The sequence below is a fragment of the Chenopodium album genome, chromosome 1 (genome assembly GCF_948465745.1).
Source record: "Chenopodium album chromosome 1, dcCheAlbu1.1, whole genome shotgun sequence".
Lineage (NCBI taxonomy): Eukaryota > Viridiplantae > Streptophyta > Magnoliopsida > Caryophyllales > Amaranthaceae > Chenopodium > Chenopodium album.
The window spans coordinates 25,793,770-25,801,684 of NC_137834.1; positions in this window are offsets into that span (position 1 = coordinate 25,793,770).

The window sequence follows — 7,915 nt, forward strand, 5'->3', positions numbered from 1 at the left end:
CATTGGTAACTCAGGTGGAGTTTTTGATGATGAAGCTTCATCTTTGTCATCCATTTAGATGATGAGGTAGGTTAGTGTTTTGAACGACAACAGAAATGGTATATGGAGATCAATGTTTAAAGATGGAGTTGAATTATTAGGGTTCTTTATATAGACGATAAGGATCTCATCTAGTCATCTTCCCCAAATTTTCTTGGGAAGGGAGACGACCCAAGAACTACTTGTTTTTAGTTAAATTTAATTTTTTTTTAATTTATTTTTAAGTGGAAAGCTAAACGGCACCCTCGATTATCTAACTAACGTCCGCAAATTAAACTAAAATTACAAATTTACCCTTGTTTGATAAAAAAAATTCCCCCCAAATCAGAATTTACCCCCTCCCTAACCCTCACTCCTTATTCACTCTAACATAATTCTCTCTCCAAATAACAACCACCACCGCCACCACCACCACCACCGCCACCTATTCATACTACCCACCACTACCACCCTCATCACAATCTACCACCCTCAGTTTTTTTTTAATTATTTTATGAAATCGAGACAAACGCCCGTTTATTTTTATTAATTTTTTTTTTGTTGTATGTTTAGATTTGGACATTTTCGTTATTGATTATTTGGTTGTGTGTTTAAATTTTGAACATTTTTTATTTTTTTTGAATGGCTATTTCTTTCACTTTCATAGATTGTTATTCTCTAGTGTATAAGCAAAACAATTATAGCATACATTACTTCGTGTAGTATTACTTACAACTTAAGGAGAAAATTAGTTGTGCTCTAGGCTACATAATTTTCAAAATTATCAACAATTTAACACTAATTTAGTGAGTGTAAAAAAATTTGTCAAGTAATATTGTGAAATAAACTATCAAAGTATATTAGTTTTCTTCTATATATCAAGTGCATTTTTATTAAAATGAAATATGGATCGGATTATCAAAATAGAGTCAAATAGCTAAATATATTAAATGTGCGTATTTGATCACAAAGAGAGTAATTTATTTTTTAGAAAATTAAATTAGCTAAATATGTGTACTAGTTTATTTTTTAGAAAATTAAATTTATGATTTAGTATTTGGTTGAAATTTTGGATATCAAGGTGTGATTTATTAGAAATATTGTTTGGCCGAGCTTGTTTGTTTTATATCAACACCATTTTAAACTCATTAGATTAAAATGCACAAGTATTAATTCCATTTTATTCTAAATTTAGAATGTAGTCGAGGGTTCAGGTCAACGACATGCTAGATAACGTCATATTAATGCGTCGATTAGGAGAGATAGGGGGCCGGGGATTAGTATACAGGAAGTTACTTCGGTACCAGAGCGCGACAGAGAAGTGGATGGGACTTATTTGGATGAGCAGGAGGGAAGCGATCCTAATGCTTTATTGAGGACTACTGGTTCGGTTTCGAGTTTGGGTTCGAGATACGAGGATGATGGACCTGAGGAAGATGAGGCTGATGTAGATGCTGAGGAGCAGCCGATGGTCGTGACGAGAGGTCCTAATGGGAGATTTACAAGTTCACGACCACCTCGATCTGTAGCGTCTTGGCTTGTTCAAGGGCCGATGGAAGGTGGACCCGAGGTGTACATACCTAGTTTTGGCGCCCATCTTGCTCGATATATATTTGGGATGGGGAAGATCGACGATTTTTGCGGTGTCATACTAGAGTTGATTGTTGGGGTTTGGTAAGTCCAACTTACCGTGGAAACAACCCCGACCCAAAGAACCACTCGCAATTAATAAAACCATAAAGCATAACAAAAAAACATAAAAGGATAAAATCGGAATTTACCTTTGTAGCGTGCTTCGCCCTTAAAGTCGGGCTCTTACTCGAGCTTTAAGCTCCAAAAATACGCGAGCCTCCTACGGAAGTCCACTCGCAAAAACTACTAGCGACTTTTAGGTCCGTTACCTCAAGTTTAGCAAGGTCCGACCAAAACACGAGTATTATATGAGTTTAAGAGATTTTGCTAATGCAATGCTCTATTGAACTCCTACTCTAGCACTCTTCCCAAAAACCCAAGATGGGTATTTATAGGTAAGAGGGAGAGTGGGAATTTCTATCCCATCAATGTGGGAGTCATGAAATTCCACAATTTATTTTAAAGCTAAATTAAAATAAATAAGCAAACTAATAATAAATCTACAACTGACACTATCATATGTAAAGGGTGGTGAGGACCACAAGGAGATCAGAGTAGGGGACCATACTTGCTCCCCACTCAATACTCTCCTTGTGCCGCATGTCCCTCACCCCACTTACTTCCATATACTCCCACTTGCTTCCCCTAGTACTCGGCCCTATGGCCCCGCCACTGCCCGGCCGAGAGCCCAGCCCCTTGCGTGCGCTACTAGCTACTGCTAGCACACAAGGCTTGCGGCAGCTAGCTGCTGCTAGCACGCATGTTTGTGGCTGCTAGCATGCGTTGTTTGCGGCTACTAGCTATGGTGCGCTCGCACGCACCAGCCAGCCATGCATGGCTCGGCTTGGTGCGCTTGCTTAGCCACCTTTGCTAGGACATTTTTGCCCCTAGCACTCGGATGCTCGGGGCACTCCAATGCTAGGGGTATTTTGGAAAATATTGGTGATTTATTATTATTTGCGCGTCTCGTCATTTACTATTTTTTACTCGACTTTCGACGCTCGGTTTCGACGCTCTAAGATCGAATTTCCGACGTCTAAATATTTAATACTCGGGCAACGAATTAATTTCTTCTGAATTAATTCGTCGAGTCGGTTCGTTTATTGCTAAGGGTGTGACCCGAAAGGTTCAGTCAAGATTAAGCTGTAATATTTACTATGCATTAATATTACTGATCGGAAGCGGCCTCCACCTAGGCATTCCGATCACTTGACCTTACTGAATATATTAGTTTTCTAATAATTCTGAACCCACTAACGGAATAGTACACTTGTTCAAAGGACACCATTCCTTTCAATATCCCACTTGTCCTTACGGACAAGTGCGCATTTAGTGTACAACCTTTTTCCTATGTCGCTTAATGTCTCTTCATGAACTATAAGGTAAGATTATTTTGTCATTCTTATTATGTCCAGAAATGTTTCTCGATTCCGAGTCTGACTGTCAATAAACAGATGTTTTCTAAAATCCATCCGAGCACGGCCATGCATTTTCACAGTCTTGCTCTACGAGAGGCCTGGTATACAACAAAGAAATCTTCCCTACTTTAGTAAGGGGACATTCCCAGTCTTGTAATGTAGTTCCTCTTACTGAGAGGACCTAGCCGCCTGAGTGTTGCCGTTATAATCCCCTATTACGGCAGGCGTTTGACAACATCAAAGCGGACTAGTTCTCAAACAAGAGAGTTCACAATACTCATGTTCGAGGAAATAGGTTCCGATAGCCATAATGAGAAGTATACTTATGACGTTTTTAATCTCTTAAAGTATTCTCATAGTACGATCCAGTATGGTTCTAAACCAATACCTGTGCAAATGATTTATGACAATCATGTCCTCGTAGCACAAGAAACGGTGCTATAAATCATACTACACACTAATCTCAATTGGTCATTAATCGTCCATCGTTTAAATGACCTCGATTAGGGATGATTTTCGATTATAATATTCAACGTTCACTTAATAGGTGTTTCCTTACCAAGACTGGTCTTGATACCCTATTTTAAATATTCCAAGAATCGAATTGACTCATTATTTAATCCTAAACCACAATTAATTAGCAAACGGAGTGATAAAATATTGCATGAAATTTATATTACTCCAAAACTTGAATGGTTTTTCTTAGTGTCTTACATTAAACTTTCAAAATTTTAACTAAAACACTAAACAAGGAAATCAAAGCCAGTCTCCTACATGCTTGATTCCTATTGCCTCAACGTGCTTGTTATGCTTCACATGATGCAATGGTTTAGTAAATGGATCGGCTACATTGTCATCCGTTCCAATTTTGCAAATTCTGATTTCACCTTCTGATTTCCATTCTCGAATCATGTGAAACCGCCGTTTGATATGTTTGAATTTCTGATGTTCCCTTGACTCTCTGGCCTGAGCAATAGCTCCATTGTTCTCACAATAGAGGGCTATTGGACCCTTTATGGAGGGTACAACATCAAGTTCGCCAACGAACTTACGAATCCAAACAGCCTCCTTAGCCGCTTAAGCAGCTTCTAAGTACTTGGCTTCAGTTGTAGAATCTGCAGTTGTACTCTGCTTGGCACTCTTTCAACTGAACGCTCCTTCATTTAGACAGAACACATATCCAGATTGCGATTTGAAATCGTCTCTGTCTGTCTGGAAGCTTGTGTCGGTATAACCTTCCACAACAAATTCCTCTGAACCATTATACACCAGGAATTTATCCTTGTTCCTTTTCATGTACTTTAGGATATTCTTAGCCGCAGTCCAATGGGCCTCTCCTGGATCTGATTGGTAACGGCTCGTAGCACTCAAGGCATACGATACATCTGACCGAGTACATATCATGGCATACATGATCGGTCCAATAAGCGAAGCATATGGAATCTGATTCATTCTTACCCGCTCATCAGGTTTTTGTGGACACTGCTTCTTGCTCAGGGTTATGCCATGTGACATTGGCAGGTGACCTCTCTTGGCCTCCTCCATGCCAAATCGAGCAAGTACCTTATCAATATAAGTACTTTGACTCAATCCAATAATCCTTTTTTATCTATCCCTATAGATCTTGATGCCTAGTATGTACTGAGCCTCTCCTAAGTCTTTCATTGAGAAGAATTTTCCAAGCCAGGCCTTTACAGACTCTAACAACGGAATGTTGTTTCCAATGAGCAATATGTCATTGACATATAATACTAGGAAGGCGATGTCACTCCCACTGACCTTCTTGTAAACACAAGATTCATCTGGATTTTTGATAAAACAAAACTTACCGATAGCTTCATCGAATCGCAGATTCCAACTTCTGCTTGCTTGCTTTAGTCCATAAATGGACTTCTTAAGCTTACAAACTTTCCCAGCATTGTTTTGGTCGACAAAACCTTCAGGTTGTGTCATATACACGGTTTCTTCCAAGATACCATTAAGGAAGGCGGTTTTGACACCCATCTGCCATATTTCATAATTGTAATATGCAGCAATCGCAAGGAGGATCCGAACGGATTTAAGCATTGCGACTGGTGAAAAGGTTTCATCGTAATCAATACCATGAACCAATCTATCTTTTTAAATGAATACATTTCCATCTTTGTCGGTTTTCATCTTGAAAATACACTTACAACCGATAGGTGTATAACCTTCGGGTAAATCAACCAAGTCCCAGACTTAAATTTCAAACATGGAATCCATTTCAGATCTCATGGCCTCTTGCCATTTAGCAGAGTCGGTGCTTGCCATCGCCTGCTTGTAGGTTACCAATTCATCTTCATCCATGATCAGGATACCCTGATTCTCGGTTAATACTAAACCAAGATATCTATCAGGTTGAGATCTCTGCCTCTAAGACCTACGTAGGGTAATGGATTGAGCATTTGCATTATCGGTTTGACTTTGCACATTTTTATCATTTTGACCTGCGTCAACAGATGCTGTTTGAGCACTTTGACTATCGTTCTTATTTTGTTGCTCATCCTCATGAACTTCGTGAAGTTCGATTTTCCTCCCACTTGTCATTTTGGAAAGGTGTTCCTTCTCCAAAAAGACACCATCGCGAGCAACAAACACTTTGTTCTCCGATTTGTTGCAGAAGTAATACCCTTTGGTTTCTTTTGGGTAGCCCACAAAGTAAACCTTGTCAGATTTGGGATGAAGTTTGTCAAAAATCAATTTCTTGACATATGCTTCGCATCCCCATATCTTTAGAAAAGACAACCTAGGAAGTTTCTTTGTCCATAATTCATATGGAGTCTTTTCTACAGCTTTTGATGGTGCACGATTCAGTGTTAGTGCCGCAGTTAGAAGTGCGTGTCCCCAGAAAGACATAGGAAGATCACTAAGACCCATTGTTGATCGTACCATGTTTAACAAGGTCCGATTTCTCCTTTCGGATACTCCGTTCCATTGTGGAGTTCCAGGAGGTGTCAATTCTGAAAGTATACCCTTTTCTTTCAGATGGTCATCGAACTCTTGGCTCAAGTATTCACCACCTCGATCCGATCGAAGGGCTTTGATTTTCTTGCCAAGATGATTTTCAACTTCACTCTGAAATTCTTTGAACTTTTCAAACGATTCAGATTTATGCGACATTAAGTAGATTTAACCATATCTACTATAGTCATCTGTGAAGGTGATAAAATATTGGTGTCCATTTCTTGTGGTGGAGCTCATTGGTCCACATACATCAGTGTATATTAGACCTAATAAGTCTCCTGCCCTTTCTCCCAACTTGGAGAATGGTTGTTTAATCATCTTGCCTAATAAACATCCCTCGCAATTCTCAAACAATTCTAAATCAAAAGAGTCAAGAACACCTTCCTCTAGAAGTCTCTTGATGCGTTTGATGTTAATGTGGCCAAGACGACAATGCCACAAGTAAGTTTGGTTGACTCCATGGTTTTAGCTCTTGTGTTAGTATTATTCACATTATAAACTTGTTTGTCTAAATCAAGCACATAAAGACCATTTTCTGAATGTGCAATACCATATAAAACACTATTGAGATATAACGAACATTCATTGTCTTTTACTCGAAATTCAAACCCCTTGGCGTCCAACCAAGAAATTGAAATGATGTTTTTGGTAATGTTAGGAACATAATAAACATTATCTAGTTCCAAAACTAGCCCGGTGGGCAAAGACAAACTGAGAGTTCCTACGGATACGACACTAATTCTGGCTCCATTGCCGACCCGGATTCAACCTCTCCCTTCTCTAGCCTTCTAGCATTCTTTAGTCCCTGAGAATTGGAACAAAGGTGTGAGCCACATCCGGTATCTAATACCCATGATGCTAAACTAGTGAAGTTAAAGTCTATAATGAATATACCTGATTAAGAAGTAACGGTTCCGTTCTTCTTATCTTTCTTGAACTTGAGGAAATCTCTCTTCCAATGTCCCTTCTTCTTACAGTAGAAACATTCGGAATCAGATTTAGAAGACGCTACCTTCTTGTCTTTGTTATCCTTGGTAGCTTTAGACTTAGGCAGAAAGGTTTTCTATTTTCCCTTCCCCTTAAAGCCTTTCCTCTTCTTGCCTGAGAATTTGAACAGCTTGCCCTTTTTAATCATGATCATATCATGCTTCCCCTCATCCTTGAGCGTTTGCTCTGCTTGCTTCAACATACCATGAAGCTTGGTGAGGATTTTCTCCATGTTGTGCATGTTGTAGTTCATCTTGAACTGATCATAGCCTTTGTGCGGCGAGTGGAGAATGATGTCAATTGCCATCTCGGTTGAATACCCCGCATCAAGCCGTCCCAAGTTCTCAAAAAATCATATCATTTTGATTACATGTAGGCTGACTGGATCTCCTTTCTTGAGCTTGCTCTCAAGGATCTGTCGGTGGGTTTCAAACCTTACAGTTCGGGCCTGCTCCTGAAACATATTCTGCAGTTCAGAAATGATCTCAAAAGCTGTCTCCTTCTCAAAGAAAGTCTTTTGAAGCTCAGGAGACATTGTGGCCAACATGATGCATTTGATATATCGATTGGCACTTTGCCATCGATTTAGGGAAGCCTGAGTCACCTCCTCATTGGGAGCCTCGAGCATTTCCTCATCAAGGACATACTCCTTTTGCTCTTACATGAGAACAATTCGCAAATTCCTTTGCCAATCAAGAAAATTTGGCCCACTCAACTTCTCCTTGTCGAGAATTGAGCGTAACGAGAATTAGTTGTTTGAGTTATTTGAAGACATGATTCTACAATTGAAAGAATTTGAAATGAAAAACCATTGATGATATTTAAATAAGATTGAATTCATGCATTTTTAATCAAACTTATTTAAAACGGCTTAT